This window comes from Urocampus carinirostris, chromosome 11 (assembly GCF_059441175.1).
Source record: "Urocampus carinirostris isolate Australia breed hairy pipefish chromosome 11, RoL_Ucar_1.0, whole genome shotgun sequence".
NCBI lineage: Eukaryota > Metazoa > Chordata > Actinopteri > Syngnathiformes > Syngnathidae > Urocampus > Urocampus carinirostris.
Genome location: NC_142359.1, coordinates 31,917,292 through 31,941,219, shown reverse-complemented (window position 1 = coordinate 31,941,219; position 23,928 = coordinate 31,917,292). Strand labels below are relative to the sequence as shown.

Here is a 23,928-nt window from a genome sequence, read left to right as displayed (position 1 = left end):
AACGGACTGAACTCATTCTACTATACATCAGCGAGCAAGGACCGGCAGAAGGCACTTTTATCAGGAGGCGTGCCACCGTGAACAGCCTAAAATAAACGGTACAGTTGTGGCCGCAATTCATTATCCTTGATCGATTACTCCTAAAAACAGGGGCCGGCAGAATATTTGTTTGTTTTTCAGTTCGGGCAGCTGAAGCCTAGTGGCTCTTTTTTCTATTGTTTCCGTCTACAACGAACATCACATGTGCAGCTGCAATCCATTATCCGTGTTTGACTGTTGCAGCAAGCTAGGGTTGCTGAGCACATGTTAAAATGGGGTGGGTTAATTTGCAGATCTTTGTGTTACGGGTCCAAGACTACACTGAGTACCACAATATTAATTTAAAAGTGGTCAAAGTCTCACAGGCAGGGTTTCTGTAAAATAAAGAGATTATGTGTTGGAATGAGGCTGTGTGAACAAGTCTTTTTGCCTCCATTCACCTAAATAATTTTATTTACAATAATCAATAACAAACATTCTCCGTAGAAAAGTCAAATATCCAAACAAGGTAGCCATACACAAAACTGTCAGGTTCTACATATGTTCATAGAGAGCATTTTTATAGTCTTACAGGTATTCAATAAATGTAAAAATGCATACTCATCTGTAATTACTCTTTCAATTCTCACCTCCAAAGTATCATATATTGATGAAAGGACACAGGACCATATTTGTTGTTCAAAGACACGCATACGATTAAGGTGAAACTAAATTGGCTACTTAGTGAACTCTTTTTTCAATAGACCCATCAAGTGCTCAGACAACCATTCTTATTGTCAGTGATTAAAGTAAACATTTTGAATTAGGGAGCACGTGAGATACCATTTTGACCGCTAGCCGCTAACACGTTAGCCACTAGCACGGGAAAATCACAGATCTTTTAACAGTCTAAAAATTCAAAACAAATCACCAGTTATTGACATTTGAATTGTCAGAAATAATACTACATACATGCCAATACTTTTGGTGTAAAGTTTTAGTGTTAAAACAACAGAATAACCTGTAAAATATAGGGATTGTGTATTGGAATAAGGTTGTGTAAACCACTCTTCCTTTCTCCATTCACTAAACTGATTTGGGCGGAAGAGACTCACGCCATAAAGCACAGCAGGGAACAGGGACCTCGCAGAGGTTCCTATCCCCATGACAGCTAACTGCAGTAATACTGTAAATATTCTTTGGATTTCAACCATGTGATGAAATAAACAATAAAAGTTGTGTTCCACATATTCTAAAATAAAGTGCTGACATAATAATAAAACAGTTCTCCCACTCATTTATGAGGGTATAACATTCGCATATTTGCATAGGATTTGTGACAAAAAATGTGATTTTGGCAACACAAAAGCACAAAAAAACGCATTTTGGATTTTAAGTATTTGTTGTTGTAATCATTGTGTAAAACTGAAAACATTTTTCATGAGCAAATTTTGGTATGTGCAATGTGATAACCATTTTTGGTTATTTTATCTCGTTTAGTATTTAGTATCAATATTGTCACATGCCGCTGGCCGTCAATGCCATAATCCGGCTCATCTCTGAAGACCTGTATGATGCTTTGCACAGAAAAACAACAGCAAATGTGTCACGGTTCCCATGGCGCCCAATTGGCCCCGCTCTTGTGCCGCCAGCTGCGGCTCGTTGACAGATTGGCTTCCCTTCTATTTAAGCTCAGTGCTCTAACTCACCCTTTGTCAGTCCATCAACAAACTTCTGCACCCGCAAGACGTGGGTTTTTGACTCTGTCCGGTTTCCTGCCAGTGTTTCCTGTCCGGTATCGTTCCCGTCATTTTTTGTCCAGTTTGCTATCGATCTTCAGTTTCGTTCCCGTCCAGTTTGTCCTGTTTAATTGCGATCTCCAGTGTCTGGTATTGTTTCCATCAATCTCGTCCTGCTTGTTATCGGACTCCAGTCTCCAGTGCCTGATATCAATCCTGTCAGCCCCGTCCTGTCCGGTATCAACCCCATCTGTCCGATATCTGCTTGTGCCATTGGTATTGATCTCGTCGGCCTCTGGCTTCCTGTCATTCCACGCCAGACTGCTGCCTTACGTCTTCCGCCCAACGATGGCCGAATCACTGGCATTTGGGTTAACGTGTATGACTGCCCCATTTCCCGTAAATAAAGCTTGCGTGAGAAACGTCACGCTTCTGGGTTCTCCTCCTGTTCCAGTTCTTGACAAAATGGATGATGGGGGTACTGTATCTGAGTTAGATCATAGGCTTTTCCTGCTACTGGTAACCATAGAAACTATTACTACCTGTTTCGTGCGGGGGAGAAAACCCCCACCTCTAAGAAACGGCTTGGGAAGGGCACCGCCAGGCTCTACTTGCCCAAGGCACTCCACAGGAAGTGGTGCCCCTACGACACAGGTGGTTAGGGGATCCTTGAACGTGATAATGCTTAAGAATTGTTATTATTATAAACAAAACAATTTATTTGATAATCTGGATTTATTTTTTTATTTTTTGCATTTTAATTAAAACAAAGTATTCCTTTATCCTACTATTGTTTACAAGAAAACCAAGTTAAGGGAAAATCAGTTGAATGAGAAAAATAAGAAAATGAAATGAAATTAAATGAAATGATCAGCTTTTATATAGCGCTTTTCAAGTCAATGAAGACTTCCCAAAGCGCTCTACAATGTGATCCAAAATTACCCTTTCACACACACTCACACACCAATAGCAGCCGTGCAGCCATGCAAGGTGCCAACCTGCTTATTGGGGGCATTAAGGCTTTAGTGTCTTACCCAAGGACACTTTGACATGTAACACGGAGAAGCCGGGATTCAAACCTGCGATCTCTTGATCCTAAGACAAGCTCTCTACCTCCTGAGCTAATGCTGCCCCAAAAAAGAAATAATACTTAAAATGAGTTTGATACAATTTTATTTTATTGCAATGTATAATAGAGGGAATGGTAAACAAGTTTAAATTCAGACACACATAATAGTAAAACTGGCTATGTAGCAAAAAATTGGACCAGTCCTTGCCATAAAAACTCCAGAGACGGAAACGACTCCCAGTCTGCTTTTGAGATGAGCCCGACTTAAGTGGGGGAAAAACCTCTCGGACGGCCTGCTGGCAGTAAAGCTGCAGTACTCCCTTGTTTGCGAAAAAGTGTCAACAAAAAGTTACATTTACAAAAGCGACTCGAATCCAAATACGTAGTGGGGGTCAAAATAATGTGCGGGCACAGATGGATAACCGAGTTGTTCTGCCAAAATGAGCCCACTGGCAATTGTTGATTACTTCAAACATTTTAGAAGCACTCAGAATTCGACCGAGAAAGTTTGAGGCTAACAAAAAACCCTAAACATCAAAGCCTGATGTAACTGTAACACCTTAAAAAGAAATAGATAAATGAATGGCTCAATGTGAAGCATTTCTAACCCGTCACCCTAAGGACATTGGGGCCCCTGCACAAGCGTCCCACTAACACTCGAAAATGCAGCTGTTATTTTTATGCCAACCCGACCACCTCCTATGTTGAATATGAATTGGATTGGACCAAAGAGGACATTAGATATTTTAACTCATTCACTTACTAAAATGCAGTAAAGTGCACTCGGGAGGCAGGTGAAGCTGGTGAATCATCATGGAAATAGAACGCTGAAAATATATTTGATCTTATATTTTCCACATTAAATTTCTTTCTAATTTAACTTCACAATTTTTAGTTTTTTTAGGTGAATTTTCATGTGATATTATAAAAAGTATTAATAAGATTAGTATATAATGTATTACTGTGCTGAGCATCTACAGATGAGTGAGGCTTGCAGTTCCCTTGCCTCATGGCAGAGGGCGATAAAGAGACAAAGGTTCCTGACACAATAGCCCCAAACAATGGGATACGTGATAGCTAGCTAACCGCAAGTCAGAACATCACGTATTTGTTTCTTATTGCATGCAGTTTTTTTCATAGTGGAGGATTACCTATTCATTAATGCAGTGCAGTTTATTTATAAGATAAGGGGGGAATTGAACTTTTTTTCTGTGCTAGAGCTTAAAGTAATGCTCATTAGTCGCTGGGGTTACGTTCCAAAAAGAACCCATGCGAGGCAAAATCCGTGAAGCGGAAACCCTTTTTTTTTTACAATCACTATACAATTAAATAGTCCATTCACTCTACACTGAAACCAAAGAACAAACCCTTTTTACGGGCTCGAGGTTTATTTAACCAAAGGTTATTTCATATATTTATTTTCTTTACAGATAGGTACTGCACCGTCAAATAATAATAAACGGGGTGACTGTTTAGCCAATCAGACAATCAGAATGCAAAACACAATGCGCAATGCATATCCATGAAGTAGCATAACCGTGAATAGTAAGTTGCAATATAGCGAGGGATTACTGTATATATGGATTTCTTCCTCTACCAATTAAATAATGAATAAGATGTAGGTTCAATTATTTGTAAATCTGCCTAAATAGTTTTTTCATGGATATACAGCCATTGAGGACAGAACAACTAAGATTGATCTTTGACATCTGTGGTTGTCTATTGCACCAAATGAGTTAAAGATGTCTATTCTTGCCCAATCATTATGGCGCTGGGTATTCAACTCATGGAGAATATGTACTTAGAGCAGTGTTTTTTTTTAACAATTTTTGAGCCAAGACACATTTATTTCATTGAAAAACCACGTGGGACACCACCAGTCAGATTTATTGCATCTCTGGTACATGTAAATCCAAATGAAAGATAATTTTCGCAAGACCGTACAGGCACACAAATTGGATACTTTCCCATGCCACACTACGACATTTAATCACTTTTGTGGCGCAACACAGTGGTAAAAAAGCACTGGCGTAGAGGCTTTGATGATCAAGCGAGACTTAAAAGGGGCAGTTTCAATTCATAAAAACTCGGGCTAAATCCCAATACTTGCCCTTCTCCTCCATTTTGCTCCTTACTCCAGCGATAATCGCTCATGAAGACTGTTCCATTCCTATTCAAAGTGTAGAAAAAGGGTAAAGAATAATAGACACAAGCTTTCTTTAGTGAAGATAGGTGGTGAGGGGGCCTAGTTTCTCACTGGTCAACGCACACTCCATAACCAGGTCCACTCTGTCTCCATTACTTTTTCTGTCTTCTCCATTTTCTCCGTTATCCTTGGCGTCCAGTCAACGTCTGTTTTACCCCCGTTTGAATTTCGTCTCGGCTCGACCTTTGACAAACGCTGCGGGATAAGTCGGAGAAGGAATAAGAGCTCAAGCGACTGCGACGAGCTTCCAGCCGGTGAAGAAGACGGCAACTGTTCTGTGTTAGCATGAGCAGACAGAAGGTTAATAACACAAGGCCTATCCTGACAAAAGGAGATTCTTCTTTTTTCCTTACCGGTTAGTAGGATGGATGGAAAATGCTGATCCAGCACTTTTGGCTCCCGAGAATCCATCAAAAACACAGAGGAAGAGTGTGGAAGTAATTAGAGCCGAGGCTTTCCGGCTGCCCTCATTTATGACTCCTCCCTGATTCTCTGATGAATATCCAAGTTTAAAACGAAAAAGTATTAAACATCCTCTTTCGGTCTATTTTTGGTGGCAAACATTATCTTTTTTCCAGGTTATTTTTTGTGTTATTTTATTAGCTTTTATGTTGTTTATCACCAAGACCAAAGCGAGGGTGATAATATTCATTTGGGATCAAAGAATATATATACAGTATATATACAATATATATACATGTATATTTATATATATCTCATCTCATTAGCTGCACCGCTTATCCTCAGTAGAGTCGCGGGGGTGCTGGAGCCCATCCCAGCAATCATCGGGTAGTGGGCAGGGGACACCCTGAACTGGTTGCCAGCCAATCGCATGGCACACAGGGACAGACAACTCGCTCGCTCATTCACACCTAGGGACAATTTGGACCGGCCAATCCAACTGAAATGCATGTCTTTGTAATGTGGGAGGAAACCGGAGTGCCCGGAGGAAACCCACGCAAGCACGGGGTGAACATACAAACTCCGCACAGGAAGTCCGGTAGCTGGATTTGAACCCACAAAGGAGACCTTAGAACTGTGCCGCACACTTGCTAACCACTGCGCCGCCATGCTGCCCTATTTATATATATATGTATATATACTGTATATATATATATATATATATATATATATATATATATATATATATATATATATATATATATACAGTATATATACATATGTATACAGTTTATACACACACACACACACACACACACACAGAGAGAGTCACTGGCCACTTTATTAGTCACACTATTCTAGTAACGGGTTGGAACCCCTTTTGCCTTCAGAAATGTCTCAACTCTCCGTGGTATAGATTCAACAAAGCGCTGGAAGCATTCCTCAGAGAGTTTAGTCCATATTGACATGATGGCATCACACAGTTGCAGCAGATTTTTTAGCTGCACATGCATGATGCGAATTTCTCGTTCCACCACATCCCAAAGACGCTCTATTGATTCTATTGATTGAGATCTTGTGTACAGTGAACTCGTCATGTTCAAGAACCAGTCTGAGATGATTCCAGCTTTGTATGACATGGTGTATTATCCTAATGAATGGAGCCTTTAGAAGAACAATACTCAAGTAGGCTGTGGCATTGCAACAATGGACAATTAGTACCAAGGAGCGCCAAGAAAATATTCCCTTCACCATTAAACCTCCACCACCAGCCTGAATTGTTGATACAAGGCAGGATAGATCCAGGTCAAACCTGTCTGGCCATTCTCCTCTGACCTCTTGCATCAACAAGGTATTTCCGCCTACAGAATTGCGGCTCACTGGATATTTTTTCCAGATCATTCTCTGTGAACTCTGAAGATGGTTGTGCACGAAAATCCCAGTAGATCAGCAGTTATTGAGATGGTCAGACCAGCCCTTTTGGCACCAACAACCATGCCACGTTCAAAGTACAGTGGAACCTCGGTTCTCGACCATAATCCGTTGCAGAACCCTGTTCGAAAAACGATTTGTTCATTCACCGATCCTAGCGTCCTGCTATCCAGACGCTCTCTAAATTGCTTTCTTACACTGAGAGGAGAAGCCCTCTAATTTCATTTTAATACAGTGGAACCCCATTTCTCGACCATAATCCGTTCCATTTCTTTGTATGAAAACCGATTTGTACGATCACCGAAGCCGTTTTTTCCCATTAAAAGTAATGTAAAATTGTTTTAATCCGTTCCAACACCCTGAATGCTTACCATTAACGTAAACATGAAGCTAACCCAGGCTAATCGTACGTTCGCGTATTATTGTATTGTTCTCAGCTCAGGGATGCTGCTGGAAATGTGAATTTCCCTTAGGGGATGAATAAAGTATCTATCTATCTATCTATCTATCTATCTTCCGTACGAAAGATTACGCTAACATGAACGTGTACAACTAAAAAAATCAGGTCGTTTACACGTCATTTAGCACCCGGGTCTCCACAAAAAGTGGTGAGCGGTTAAAGGATATAGAAAAGAATTATGAATAGGATTTCTTACCTTTCTGAAGGTCTGCAGAAGCCATGCTCTATTCCCTCGAAAGAAGGGAAACTCGCACACCTTCTTCATATTTTGCCAATATTTCTTTTTTAAATGCAATAGTTGTATGCAGTACCCTTCTTTTTTCACCTGTAGCAACTTTGCTGCTTGCACCGACCTTCTTCGGAGGCATAATTAGGGGTTAAAACACTCCGTTCACAGATATTAAAAACGAAAGCAAAGAGTGCGCGCTCAAGTGACAACAGTTCTTCACGAGGGGTGGGGGCAATCTACACCCGTACGCCGCTCAGCATCGCACCCTAGCGTACCGGCGTTCGAACTCCGATTTTTTGAACGAAAAGCGAAGCAAGAATTTCTCTAAATATTTGGTCGAGAACCGATTTGTTTGAACTGAGAGGCGTTCGAAAACAGAGGTTCCACTGTAGCTCAAATTATCTTTCTTCCCCATACTGATGCTCGGTTAGTCCTGCAGGAGGTAGTCTTTACCGTGTCTACATGCCAAACTGCACTGAGTTGCCCCATGTGAGGTTGGCTGTTTAGAAATTAAATTTTAATGAGTCGTCGTACAGGTGTACCTGATAAAGTAGCCGTGCGTGTGGACAGACAGACAGACAGACAGACAGACAGACAGACAGACAGACAGACAGACAGACAGACAGACAGACAGACAGACAGACAGACAGACAGACAGACAGACAGATAGACAGATAGATAGATAGATAGATAGATAGATAGATAGATAGATAGATAGATAGATAGATAGATAGATAGATAGATAGATAGATAGATAGATAGATAGATAGATAGATAGATAGATAGATAGATAGATAGATAGATAGATAGATAAGTTTGTTTGATGTCTGTCCACCCAAGAAAGGGGTGAAGGAGTTTAGATATCACCACAATCCTTCACGCGCAGTCGGGTAGGTTACCCTAGATGTGAAAAATAAAAAGAAGCTAACTCTGCATTTTTGCTTTTGTTGACTCACCATAGCAAAAAAGCTGGAGGATGACTAAACAGCATCTTTTCAACTTATAGTCACCAGTTTTCCTTTTTTTTTTTGCATCATGAAGTGAATCTTTTCCAACTAATATATATGAAGACAAATTGTTGATAATAATGGCTCGGGCCGCGAGGATATTGTCAGTCTTTAAACCAATCTAAATTATCGCCGACTTGCAAAGTCTTTACGAAGTGCTTGACATTCTGAACTGAATGAAGACAGAGGCATTGTAGTAAATAATTTGGTTGTTGTGGCTAAACAAATAAACAAGACTTGACCCTTGAACTGGATTAAAAGAAAGGCATTGTGGGAAGGAATTTGCTCATCCTGAAAGTTAAGTAAACAAATGATTGCAGATATTCAAAACATGTGTCACTTATAATGCTTATACTGCGCTGACAAAGAGCGAAACTAAATTTTATTCTGATTTTTAATCGATTTCTGTTCTAATTTTTTTAACATATCTGGCACTGTGACTAAAAATAGTGTGATAAGACCTTTTCACTTAACTATATGCAGAACTGGCAGGAAAATTATTACAAAAATTGTTAATATTGCCATTGTGTATAAAAGTTTAAACATGATTTTGAGAAACGTGTATAGATTCAATGTTTACACAAATGGGAGGCGGGGGGCTTGCTTCACGCTCGTTGTCTGCTTTTCAGCGAGGTTGTCAAATGACTTCTTGACATTAAAGCGCTTGTGAGCACAAGACAGGCAAAATCACAACAAAGAAAAAGACGCAAAAACAAACCCTGAGTTTGTTATCAAGGTGACGTCTTGTAAAGCAGAAAGCACCGTGGCTTTTTTGGGGTTTTTAATGCATGACGGGGAAGTGTGATTCGCAAGTCGGCACAAAGCATTGATTATCAGGGAGTGCGAGGGACGGCTGCCATAATGAAGAACTCTATTTCGAGTCGGCGCTAGGTTCCCCCCAAAACAACGGCCCCGTTCCCCTTTTCTTGCTATTCTGAGACGTTCTTGGGCTTGATATACTCAGATCAGAAAGCGCCAGATCTTGACGCGAGCAGCGGGAATAGAAACGAGAGTATTACTCACGAACGTACCCGTTAACGAAATTTCCAACTAATGAAAGATCCCATCGGAAAAAATAAAGGGTTCATGTATTTGTTTTCGTTTTTTTCTCCCTTGGTGGATTTTCGCATGCTGCCAGAAGTATTGGTCCCCATTAGTTGCCATAAAGGGCATCACAGAATTCTACTAAAAAGAAAGAAAAACACTTTCAGGATTCTAATTCCATACTTGTATTTATGTACATAACTCCATTATACCCAATCCCTTTATTGTTGCTAGCGGGGACCCAGTGCTGTTCTGAACCGACTAAAATGAAATGCCAGTTACGGCCTCGATCCATCATCCCCGGTCGACTGTTCATAAGCGCATGGGCTGGCAGAGCGTTTTTTTGTTTTATTTCCAAGTTTGGGCCACTTCAAATGAACTACAATATTTTGGTCATGATGCATTATCCCCAGTCTGCTATTGAGAATGGTGGCCGGGAGAGAAAATTTGTGTCTTGCATTGGGCTCTTGTTGTCCATCTCTCTGCCTAAAATTAATAACACTTGTGCGGCAGCAATACATTATCCCTGGTCCATTATAGCTGTGAGTGGGGGCAGGCAGAGGACATAGTTAAAATAGGAGGCGGGTAGGTAGGTTCCCATTTCTATTAATTGGGATAAATGAGGGATTGCAGTATTCTTATAAAAAAAAAGAGCAAAAAGAAATGAGTCTGATTTAATAAACTTTTGGGCTTCCTATTCCTTGCCTGCATTTATGTAACATGGTAAATGGTAAATGGACTGCATTTCTATAGCGCTTTAACCAAAAAACCTCCGATAATACTTTACAATGTACTTCACATATTGCCATTTAAACACACACTCTCACACCAAATGCAGTGTCAGCCATGCAAGGCGGCTACCTGCTTATCGGGGGCATTAGGCGTTAAGTGCCTTGCCCAAGGACATTTCAATATTTAACTCAGAGGAGCCGGGACTTGAACTTGAAAATTGGTTCCAAGTCAAGCACTCTACCTTTTTTCACTTTTTCACTGTTTTGGTTGTGGTCGATTATTACCAGTCCACTATTGCTGGAGGGGACCAAAACAGAAAATTGGTGTCCTGCCTGGTGGCACTTTTTTCAGTTCTTGTTGTCTAAAATGAACAGCACTTTTAAGTTTCAAATTTCGTGCTTGCATTAATGTAAAAGACTACACTTGTGTGCCCATGAGCCATTATCCCCAATTACATTCACATTCTACAGGGGCACTATAGAGAGTATCCTGACCAGCTGTATCTCTGTGTGGTGTGGAGGCTGCAGCGCTACCGACTGGGGTAGTGTGAGGAGGGTAACGAGGACAGCAGAGAAAATAATCGGGACTACACTTCCCTCCATTCAGGACATTGGCCAGAAGCGCTGCCTATCCCATGCTAAGAACATTACCGGGGACCCCTCTCACCCCCATCATGGACTGTTCACTCTGCTAGCCTCTGGGAAGAGGTTCTGCAGTGTGCGGTGCAGGACCACCAGGCTCCGCAATAGTCTAGTCCCCCTGGCCATTAGACTGTTAAATGGTCAATCTAACATATAGTTAACTTAAATCTAAACGGCTGCTAATCTGACTTTTTGCACTACTGGCAGTTTTTTATAGCTTGCCACTCATTGCACATTGCTCTCTGCACTATGGTAATTACAGCGTTATTGTTACAGTGTTAATGTTACTGTGTACCTGACTTGTTAACCTGACTGCTCATTTTGCACATCTGGTTAGCTACTCTTCTTGCACTATCGGCACTATGGTAAAATACTATACGTAGCCAAAATACAATACAACTTTATTTATATCTGTACATTCAAGGAAACTGTGGGGGTCAGATGCATCGACATTTCGTTCTGTATACACGTGTACTAGAATGACAATAAAGTAGATCTGAATCTGAATCCCATATTGTTATGAGTGGGGACTAGAAAAAGGTACTTTAGTCGGGAGGCGTCCTAAAATAACATGCAAGGTTGTGGCAACGGTCAATTATCCCCAGTCGACTATTATTTGGGCTGTTGAGGCATGACATTGTCGCCCACCTAAAATGAACTGCATTATTTTGGTCATGATCCATAATCCCCAGTCAACTATTGCCATACAATTTGTGTCATGCGTGGTGGCTTTTTTTTTCCTTCTTTCCACCTAAAATGAACAGCACCCATGTGGCCGTGGTCTGTTATCCCAAGTCAAATTTTGCTGCAAGTGGGGTCTGGCAGATTGCATGTTAAAAATGGTGGGGGGCTTATGCATAAGTGCGATGACCGATGGATTGCAGTATTTAATAAACAATAACAGAAAACAACGAAGAACAATCTGATTTAATAAACTTTAAGGCTTGTTTTCATATTTATAACGAGACACAGTCCTCGGATTCAGTGACAGCCGAAGCGAAATACCCACATAGCCACCAGGGTGATAGATTAACAGAGTAGCCGTAACTATAAATAGAGAAGATCCATGGCAACCCGCAGTTTGCTGTTTTGCTGTCGGATGCCGCCAAGAGCCAGGCCAGGACTTAAATAACGCCGGGAGATTGCTTTGTGCGAGGGGCCAAATCAAAACAAATACCACCTTTTTCTATCACTTTGTGCCTGGCGGGAAAGCATGTGAAATGGCCTTTTTTTCTACCCTCCGTCGTCTCGGGACTGCTGAGCAAAAACGCCGTCCTACGGGGACGAGGAGCCGATCGGGAATGAGAAGGGTTGAGTTTCAAGTGAGATCACAGGTGGCGTCTAACTGTTTTCGCTCAATTCTTTCCCGGTTGCCTGTCTCTCCTCATCTCTTTGCTGTCAAGCCCTAAATCTGCTTTGGTGAGGTAGGACCGATCCAAAATGCTCCCAAATTACACCGCCAGGAAAAGAATATGGAATTCATACTTAGGCCGCCCTGAGAGCGTGATCCAATTTCTATCGAATTCACCTCGTTTATTTAACGCATTACCCTTGCAGGCAAGTGGGGGGAACAAAAAAAAGCTGCATTATTGCATTTCAACTGACCTTGGAGCGAGCCGACCTGCCCTGTTGCAGAAAGACACTCCCCCTCTCACCTGGGCCGGGCCCCGCCCATTATTATGTCAGGATGTGGAAGGGGAACACGCTGAAACATACATCAGGCTTCTTATCGATTGCACTTTGTTGAGATCAAAATCGGTTGACAGAAATGTTGTGGAAGCACTTTGCTGTGTACTTTGTTAAACTGGGTGATACATCAAGCGAGTAAACACACACACACGAAAAATAAACACACATATACGGGTTGTGCTCAAGGACTTGGAAGAAACACTACAACAGTTCCCAATAATAACAAAAATCTAAGTCATTTGTCATTTTTTGGCATTGATTCAACATAGAAAAAAAGCATGCAGAAACCCAAAGGATGCACTCATAGTTTGGAAAGAAGAGCCAAATTCAAAATAAGTTTTAGTTCCCTCTCACAATCCTACTATTCAATTAAAGGGATAATGAGTATTTAGTGTATCCCAGTGGGGGGAAAATGTATTCATTAATTTTTCTTTTAAAAACAATCAGTATTGATTAGAATGATAAATGAAATAAACTGTTTTTCTTTTTTAAAATACTTGTAGGTCAAGAAATTTGTATTTACTTTACATAACAGCAAGCTCACCTAGAAGGTGTGGATACAATTGTCCATCATGTTACTGCTAAGGGTACCCTCCAAAACACAACAAAAAAAATAAACGACTTGGCAAAAAGAATAGAAGTAAAATTGTGTGGTTTGGTCACTTTGAGACTCCATTCTTTGTAATATCCCTTGTGCTTTGTAGCATTTATTTTTGGTTGCACTTCACAGAGGTCTGCAATCTTTTAAGCTGCGAGCTACTTTATGTTACTAATTGGTGCAAACGGTGCACAGTTCGATATGCACTTCTAAAGCAACAAATCATCACGTTATTACTATGTTGTTATTATGGTATTATCAGGTAAATTATTGGAAGTTTGTTAAGTTTTGTATATAAGTTTCCCTTATTTAAGTGCAACTCCCGAAAATCCAGATGCATGGATGCAGCCCCAAACTATGACATTCCCAACACCCTGCTTCACTTTAGACTTGATACAAGCATGTTTGTACTCCTCACCTAGTTGCCAACACACATATTTCACATCATCTGAGGCAAGTAAATAAAGACAGCATATTTCCAGTAAGCCATTGCCTTTGTTTACGTACTTCTTTTCATTATGTCAAAGTGATGTTTCTTCAGTGATGTACATTAAACATTATAATGAAATCTCTACAGGAATGTGATGGGTGTACTCACTTTTGTGACATACTGTTACTCGCCATCAACATGAACATTGGAAAGTTTGACATTTTTAAGCTTTTGATATTGCAAAATGGTTTTATGTAGATGTGATTTAAGAAGTGTCGTATTCCACACCGTAAGATAAAAACTTTGTAAGGCTGGGACGCTGTATCCAGCAAGTTTACTATTTTCCAAAGTAATTTTACATTACAATTGAATTGGGGTTTTTTTTTGTATAAAACATAGTGAAACATTGAATGCAATGAGATTAGACAAGGCACTCCAGGCTAAACATGTACTAAAGACTTTAAAGAGAACAATAAAATAATAAAAATCTGAGCAAGTGGACTGTCAGTTCTACATGGAATATTTATAAGATCCTTTGTTTGACTTCGTGTTCTAATTTTTCACAAGTAATGTAATATAAAGAGGTGCTAAATACACTCAGGGACCCTGTGGTGTTATTTGTGAGAAATTCCAAGAGAAGAAGAATGCTTTCGTGTTGTCACAGCTTCAAGGTGTCAAATGCAATCTTATTTTTCTTTTCCAAAGAAGCGTCACTTTCCACATGACAAGGTGAACGATAAAACTGGCAGTGATGACATTCACAGGTTAATTGTAGAGTACCACGCGGCGGCTGTCCTGTTTGGATTGGAAATGAAAAGATGTGGCAAGAGATAAAACAATCGTTTGCAAGCACAAGACAGTTTTTGTGGTATTGATTTTCTCAAACCTTCTGCAAAGACATTTTTGTTAATTTTTTTTTTCCTTCCGAACTTCTCAAAATGGATAATTTCTGAAGTTTTTCTCAAGCCACAAATCATCACTCACTGATTGCTTCAAGCAGGGTTCGTATGGGTTCTTGAATTGCTTGGAAATGCTAGAATTTGAACGTTGTGTTTTCAAGGTTTGAAAATTGCATGGATTTTGCAAAGACAGACAGAATCAAAGTTTGCAATTGTCAAGAAATACAAATAAGGCACACAAATCGCTTCGTTAGCCAATCCATGATCATGTTTAATATTAAGAATAAGAAAGTGACTAAAGCAAGGAAAACTTGTAAGGATATGAGAATCTTTGTGTGTAGAGGTTTTAAAATCTGTTTCAGAAAATGGGGGGGGGGGGGGGGGTCGGTGGGAAGATCAGTTTTATTTTTAATTCTCTGTCGCCGTCTTCACTCCCCACTGTATCTACTACTGGAGAGGTAAGATCAGGCATTAAAAAAATCCAGCCCGATCCGACTGGCCTGCGAGTATTAAAGCCCAGCCCGGCCCAACACATTAACATGATTTGAGCAACTAAACCCAAAGAAAACCTGACTTTGCATATTTTAGGGGATGGTGATATTGGCCGAATCTCCCCCTACCCCCAGAATCGATGGTGATTTTTGCCTAATTGGGCAGTGAGAGCCACACGAAAGCGATCGCACTGATCATTCGCAAATTAAAAACCATAACAATGACAAAGACTAAGATCAACACTTGTTTTTTTTTTAAACTAAACAACCAACATGAAATCGCATTCAACTGGATTTCAATAATTTGTTGTCCATGCCGTAAAAATTAGTGGTGCTCATTCATAAACGAAGCCATTGCTCTATCTTGTGGTGATTAACAATACTGCACTTACATCACAGGAAAGAAATGTATAAAAAAAATAAAAAAATAAAGAAAGTCAGCCAGAAGAGAGAAAGACGCCCCGAAAACTATTCACCTAACTCGACCCGAATTTTGGGTGGGGCCGGGCTGCGGACCGAGGATCCTACCTCTACTCCACGTGACCTGCTCAAGTCACATTACGCCAAAAATAAGTAGAAAACTATGGTCCACCTCAAACCAGGGGGCCTATTCTGGGATAAACAATGTTTTAATCAATATAAAGGTGCTGAACGGAATTTGGAACTTGTTTACTCGCTGCCGCCATCTCCTGCCTTGTTTCATCACTGCAGTTTTTGTCAAGATCCTTATATGCCAGTATGTGCATTTCTCACACACACAGGAATAAATTATTTTTTAATCTTTTGGGGGGTTTGGGGTGGTGTTTGGACTGTAGTTGAAACGTCTTACTTTTACCATTGTCATGTTAAGCGACTACATAAAAACAAACAATAAAAAAACATGGGCAGCGCTTGATGCTACTCTCCGCCCCACCCCCGTCCACCTCAAACGTCCTAACTAATTGGTTTCACCATGAACAGCGTTGCTAAAAGTAAGATAAAAGCAGATAGGCATGGTGGAGAAAAAATATCAGGGCTCTTTGAACTCAGTTGGGTTTTGTTAACACATAAGCAAAAATATTCTTAAAACTTTATTTTTCTAAGCGAACCTCAAATGACAAACCCCACTTCTAAATTTTGGGCTTTATCTTTGCTTTGCCACAAATGAAAAAATGCTTAATAACTCAAAAGTGCAATTTATGTATTCTTTTTTTTGTGCTTTTAAAATTATTTGTCTTTTATTTGTGAAGGATTCATAGATTTTAAAAAATGAAGTCATCTGAGCTGCAAAAAAGCAAAGAAAGTAGGGCTGTGCACGGCTCTCACTTGGTCTCGCCAGGCCCTTGTAACTCGCTCTTGGTACACGTCCAATCCCATTCAAGACGTTTTACGAGGAAATGCTTATTTGTCACAGGTTATACCCGTTACATTTTTGTTAGAGAATAAGGAGAAGCTTTTGGCTCCAATCTGTCATCCGTTTTTCTTCTCAGGTGATTCGTTCATTTTGTGATGTGATGTTTGTTGAAACATGATTGAAAGGAAACATAAATAAGAAATATACAAACAACTACCCTGTGCATGTTACGCTCTACATAAATAACGCGGCCTTGCTTTGACTTTATCACCGGTCTGTGGTTTGGGTGATCTCAGGTATGGAGTCAAGCAGACACTGGTGGATAAAAAGAGTAATAAAAGAAGAGGTGTGAATGGGGGTCGGGATCAGGTAAAAAACTTTAATTTCAGAGAAGCCAATTTCTTGCCCTGCATCAGCACAGTGACAGTCGAGACTATCTGGAAAAAGAAAGAGGACAAATTGTTCCCCTGTAAAGAGCGCTTCGTCCTATAATGCAAACACTTCAAACGGAAACATTTGAACGAGCGGAATCAAACGGAAATCTCCGTCTGTGATCAGGGAGGTCTCATTAGCCCGAAGCCCCCGATACTATGTGTCAAGCGGAAAAGAAGCAGTAACTGATTTACAAAAGGGGGAATTTCGCAACGAGACACCTGCGGGTCGCAGATACTTTCATCTGCATGGCCAAAAACCACATGCGGTGGTTTACTTCGACCTCATTCAATCTGCTTTCTAAGAAATGAAACATTTTTTTTCAACTAATCTTCTATATACATAGAAGGACCTCCTGGTAGAAGGGATTGTTTTCCCCTGCAGAAAGAGCAAAAGCCTTCATTACTGATAGGAAAATCATTTCATGTTTATTCGAAAAGAGTGTTGCATTTGTTTTTATTCTGCTTTCTTACAATGAACAATGAGGTTCTATGTTGACTATTGAAAACCTGCAAAGAAGATTACTTATATTCCCAGGTGGGGGTATTTTGACAGTTATGTTATTTACCACAGTGGTTATATATTTCACTGATGTTGAGCGAGTGTGTGTGTGTAACACCCCTGTAAAGGGGACAAGATGTAAAGAAAGAAGAATGAGACAATGTTCCTCTTCATGAACACAACGATACTTTATCTCGAAATAATCAAAAACAATCACAATATACATTCATTTTACAATCATGTCTTTTAGTAACAAGTAGTAATAATAATGTTTATTTAATCAGTAATCACAAAATCACTGTCCAAATAATTGGACAAATTTACCCTCAAATGACCTTACTGTCAATAATCCTTACATGTAACAACTGTATCATAAGCGGATGTTCAGATGAACTATTACTACTGGAACTATATTCATAAAATTAAACTCAGTGGAAAAAAATCATGACGTCCGTGCAATCTAAAGCATTTGGGCTACCAACATGAAATGGAGAAGGCTAACTAGCTCTGAAACCATCATCATCACCTATTTGGTCAGTATTTACTCTTAGTGATAATTATCAAAGGGAAACACAGTTCACATCATCGTATAAAGTAATCAAGATGCTTCGTGCAACTTTGGGCCGTCTGACGGCTGTTTCACCTGTAAAGGGGACGAGGTGTAAAGACGGAAAAATGAGACGCTGTTCCTCTTCATGAACACATTGATACTGAAGTGAAAAGCGCGCGGTCCACCTACAGGGCTCACTGGGCCACAACAAAATAATCAATCCTTAACAAGCGTTACAGACTTAGCAGTGGATCGTGGAACTCCAGATCTATGCTGTAAGGCAATATTACACAGTAACACTGTTCGAAATAAACCCACAATGTCATACAAACGGAAATATAAACTCCCAATACTAAAATAGCATAAAACTAAAAAAAGAAAGACGTGGTTCAACTGTGCAAACAGACAAAATAGAAAAATCTTTTACGGTAGATCAACAGAAAAATCAGTCTACTACATGTGCACTATGTGCCAATCACATGCTTGACAATTTATATGTTTTCTCTGTATTTTACCCATTTTTGGACAATTTCAAAATGTGTTCGCCGTAAAATAGTATGCGAAAAAAAAAAAAGTACTCTTACGTGGTAATTTTGTAAGATCGGTATCGCTATTTTGGAGAAGAGCCATTTTAGCACTAATTCGGATCCTCTCGGTCACTGCAAGCAGACGATAACGTCATTGTAGATTGCTAAAATTGTTGCGGGATTCTACATTGGCTGTCTTGCTGTAAGTAAATATGAGTAAACTTAAAAGGTGGAATTGCAATTATTAATAAGGGGAACAATTGGCTGACATTGACAGGATATGCATTCACATTGCTGTTATTTGACATCAGTGAAAATAAGCAGTATCTTGTAAAAAGTACAACACATTTTCACAAAAAAATGGTTCACTCGGAATTTTGCAAACCTATTTCCTGTGGCAGATACATAATAAATGGTAAGAGTTAAAGAATAACTTTTTTTCTGGCAAAAGACGAGAGTCTAAGCTTTAATCTGGTGGTTTCTGTGTTTACATGACACTAACACACACTTTTCTGTAGGCCTTGTAAGATCAGTATAAATGCTTGAAATCATCTGGCACTGGCAGATCCCCTTTTCCAAAAATGGCTGGCACTCAAAGAGTTGATGGGCAAACACACAAAAGTAAATAAATCCTTGTTCAAATCTGACTTGTTTAATTTAGTTTCGCCGGCTGTAGTTTTCAGTAAAGCAGGAAGCGGCACTGTCTGTAATTGTTCCCCGAATACACTGGCGGGGTCAGCCTCGCTATCTCGGGCTTATTGGCTGAGGAAGACACAAGAGGACGTAAAGAACCTTCTAATTTTAGTTCGCGGCCCAAGTCGAAGCTTCCAGGTGCGCAACGCGGCCCCAGATCTGACAAGGTCTGAGTTATGATGTGGGTCGGGTTCAGGGCCTTATGTTGGTAGTGAGGCTACCGGCGAGAGACTTTGCAAACTCAGGTCTTGCAAACTCTTCTTAGGAAGAGGTAGAACCAGGTAAAAATATATTTTCTGCAATGCTCTTGGTATTGGATCTCATCAAATCGCGGATCTAATAAAGTGTCTGGCAAGGATACAGTACATCCCTCAAGGTAATGCCCTCCTATTCCAAACAACATATCTCGCCTGTCCTGTTGTGTGTGTGTGTAAGCGCCACCTCACATGCACACTTGTGGACACAAACAAGATCGAAAGGCATTGTTTCCCCTCTTGGGCGAAATAGGAATCTATCTTGCGTTTGCTTCCCTCGCCGCGAGGGAGAGATAAGGCGCCGTGCCGCGGTAATGTCAGCCCTCCACCAGATGAATAAGCTGCGACGGTGGGCTCCCGGCTTGTTTTAAAGGATGTTTCCGCCGCAGATCTGTATTAGACAAGTCCGCTATCTAAAGGCCAAGGAGAAGGGGAGCCTCGTTCATGCATGAATGGTAAACGGCGGCGCGGCGACAGCCTTGCTTTGTGAATTGATGGCTGCCGGGCGACCGGAAGCCATATTTTTATGTAGATGCTGTCAGCCAACGTCTGCGTTATCCGAAGCTGCCATTGATCGATCCTTGATGTGTACGGGCTGGTGGCCGCGGATGCAACAGCTTGGTGGCCTTTTTGACAATCTCATGTGGGTACGCAAGGCGTCAAGTGGACCGAACTGTCGGGGAATCAATGGGCAGATGGTCGAGATAAGGGCTGCACGATTAACCGAAATCGAATCGATATGGCGTAATGCGGTTGTGTAATTGTAAAACACTGCAGGTTTTTTTAAGGATTTATAGTTTATTTGATTGGAGTGTTTGGCGCTTTACAATAGAGAATGCGCTGGTGGTCTCACTTGCTGGCATTTTATGTCCTTTTACTCGCTATTTAGGTTGGTTGGTTTATTATTAATTACCATGTTTTTGACTCTGCCATGCCAGCTCCTGTGTTCACTTTTTGGGCAGTAGGGTTTGTGTTTGGGGCGGGCGGTGCAAGGCTTTCATTTTTTTTATTGCGCTTTTTTTGTTTATTGCTCGATTGGATGATAAACATGGTTTTGTGTTGTCGTTGCGCTTCTAGGATTCCTGGAGGGAAAGGTGGGGTAGTAGTTAAATGATGCAATCCTCATGGTGTTATCTTTCAATCAATGGTGAACTTTTACCCATGGGCATAACCAGCCTATTTTGGGGGGTGCTAAGGAACCCCTAAATTTTTACCCAAGCACCGCCCAAAACTATCTTTTTCTTAGTAAAGGATATTCTTAAATATGATAAAAATCACGAGATAAGAGTTTAAAAAAAAGGAACAAAAATGTGAACAATGCAGGAATACTTCACCGTCTTTAAATGGTTCTGTCTGTCATGATTGCCCATTGCCCTGGCCTGTGCCCGCTCGTTTGGTGCCAGCTGCTGCTCGTTGCCTGATTGATTCACCTCCTATTTAAACACAACGCTTCCTTTTACTCCTTGTCAGTCCGTCAGCGAACCTCTGCACATGCTAGGCAAGCACTATTTGACTCTGGCTCCCGTCTGTCCCGTCCTTACCTGTGTCCTGCGTATCTGCCCCTGGCTTCCCGATCGTCTCCGGCTCCCTGACTTTTTCCTTCCTTCGACCACGCTCCGATCTCACGTCTCGGCTACTCAACTTGTTTCTGCCCATTGACCACACTCCGATCTCCTGTCCCGCCTTCCGACCACTCTTCGATCCCGTGAGCTCCCTGCTCCTCCTATGCGGCAAACGCCGTCCATTTGGTTATAAGTACTTTTCTGGAGTTAAGGTTGGTGAAACTGGTTTTCCACAAGATAAGATCTGATACAAAACGTTTTTGAATATATCTTTTATTTGCTACACAAAATAAGATCTAAAGAAAAAACATTAAGAAGTAGTATAAACTATGAGTGAATTAATGTGAAAAGGTTTAAATGAAGCCATAATTTCCAGGGGCTTTTACTTACATTAAAAGGGACAAAGTGTATTATCTGACCACTAGACATTGCTGCATTGTGGAGTGCAACCAAAACGAGTGCAAGGAAGAATATAAACTATGGACACTTAAAGTGAAATGAATGCACAATTTTACCTCCATTCTATTTGCCCAGCCTTTTTGAGGTTTTTGGTTACCCGTAGCAGCAAGATGGCTGACAATTACCTCATGTTATGCATGCGTTTTTTTAAGAGGAACAAGTATTTTTTTAAATGCGTGTTTATATCATAGTTAGTCTATTTTGGATTAATTTTAAATCAATATTGTTGTTTTTACTGAATGTTTTTCTTTTCTACCACTTGGAGGTGCTAAATAATAAAACCGTTCTTTTAAACTTTCATATAACAGTGTAGGTGTCAAACGATCACCCCCGCAGGTTGCAATTGGCCCCTGGGCGGCATGTTTGAGACCCCTGCCATAGACTGTCCACCCACAAGGGTCTCACAAAATAATATGGGAAACACCGCTCACTATGATCAAATTCTCAGCCAAAAAAAACGAGCACAGCTAATGCAATTTTGGATTTTAAAATCAAAAATTGCATCAAAATTGCAATACTGCCTAAATGGCAATTATATTTTACAGTCTCCAGGTCATTGGTTCAAAATATGACTTGTATGTGTTAACATTGCAAATAACCCCAGATCTGCCAAGATCTTATAATCCAAGAACTAAATCGAATTTGGTAAGATTGCTGTGCAATGGGAAGCTGTGCAATTGGTGAAAATCCACATATGCCAGAGACAGTTTTCACTTAAATTTGCATGGGAATTTATGATTGCCCTCATTTTATAAACATGCATATCTTTAACAACACAAGAGCAATGAATTACAAAGAAGTGGATGTAAGGATGCAGGTCTGTGTTTCTTGTTTTTGATTGGTGACTCAGACTTTTGCAAGTCAGACCCAACTTTGACTCAGAATCTCATGGCTCACACTCAACTTGACTCAACTTGTCCTTTCTGTTACAGTTTTTTGTTGTTCCCGGTTATCTTGGCTGCTCACCGCTTGTTTATCGACCTGCTAGACTAGCGCTAGCATCGGCTTCGCCGTGTTCATTTTTGTTTTCATTTCCGGAGCTTTGCGACTCATGTCCTACTTGGATTTGTTGTGAATAAGAATAAAGTTTGTGACAAAGTAAAATAGAACATGGATTTTTCAGCTATGTTCCCGCTAAGATGTGCAACTGTGCCTTGCCCAGACCATCTCAGCAAACAAGAAAAGCAATCCCGCGCAAGAAAATCAGGGCTTGAATTTATGAGATTAATTCAATAGCAAATTCGGCCAGAATTACAGGCCATGCAGGATCCCTCTGCAGTCTTTCAAACACGGTCCTTTGAATTCAAATTCAGGGCGTGATTGAGAAAAAGAAAGAAAGCCTGCATTTGAGCTAGTGATTGATTGAGATAGAGATAGAGAGATAGAGATAGAGATAGAGAGAGAGAGAGAGAGAGAGAGAGAGAGAGAGAGAGAGAGAGAGAGAGAGAGAGAGAGAGAGAGAGAGAGAGAGAGAGAGAGAGAGAGAGAGAGAGAGAGAGAGAGGCGGGCCGTGTTTCCGGTTGTCAAGGTTGTCTTTTTTATGTCATCACTAAGTCAAAAAAATATACAGAGACAAGTGTAGTTTACAACCAGTTCTGGGTGTCCCCTGCCCAATCCCCGAAAATAGGTGGGATGGACTCCAGCACCTAGGGACCCTAGTGACGATAAGCAGTGAATATAATGGATGATGGAAGTGCTTTAATTCTCGCCTGCACGGTTAGACAACGTAGCGATATGACCTTTCTTATCTTGCTGTGCAGTCTCCATCTTTTTTATAGAAGCGGCTTTTTCGGCTCGGCTCACTAAAAAAGAGCTCTCTCTTTTGGCAGCCAAATGGCTCTTCAAATTGTTCTTGTTGCTTTCATCCAAATATTACCAATTATTATGTAATATTATGCACAAATTTATTAAAAAGGTGGGAGGGGAGCAACAACAAAAAGAAAAGTATGAAAAAATGATAAAAGAAAAAAGCAAAGAAAAAAAAACAGGAAAAAGCAGGTAAAAAGGAAAAAAAGGCAAGAAAAGGAAGTAAAAAGCTAGGAAAAGGGGAGCAAAATAAGAAAAAAAGGAAAAAGGAAACTACAAAACCAAAGGATAAAAGAGGCAAGAAAAAAAAAGTAAAAATCTTGGAAAAAAAGAAACAAGAAAAAAGCAGGCAAAATGACACATTTTATGGGGCTTCTTGTGTTACATTCAAATAATATGCAAATATATCAAGTCAATCTTATTGTCAACATTGTACTTGCACTAAAAAGTATGATTAAATACAGTTCTGTATTAGGCAACCAACTTAATAATACCACAAAATGTTAGTATTATGTCACAAAAGATACAAAAAAACAGAAATCTCATGCCACAGTTGTTGTAAAAACAACTGAAGTGTACGGGCCATGCGACCTTTCCAATATTACATTAGTCGACTCGTTAAAATTCAAAACACTAACTAGTATTGCCGGAAAGCCAGGATAATGGAACTTGATTTGATCTCGGGGTTTGAACATGTTGATAATGATTTGGTTGATGACGCTCTGG

The 23,928-nt window shown here is 40.3% G+C and overlaps 1 long non-coding RNA gene across 1 annotated transcript in view; it reads right to left on the bottom strand.

Moving 5' to 3' along the window:
- Positions 1–2,961: 2,961 nt before the first annotated feature.
- Positions 2,962–23,928, bottom strand: part of LOC148357099 (uncharacterized) — a 33,817-nt gene continuing 12,850 nt past the window's right edge. The window contains exons 2-3 of the long non-coding RNA XR_015852046.1: positions 5,386–5,524; positions 2,962–5,307 (exon numbers count right to left, since the gene is read on the bottom strand). This is a non-coding gene — a long non-coding RNA (uncharacterized LOC148357099). The remainder of the gene's footprint in view (positions 5,308–5,385; positions 5,525–23,928) is intronic.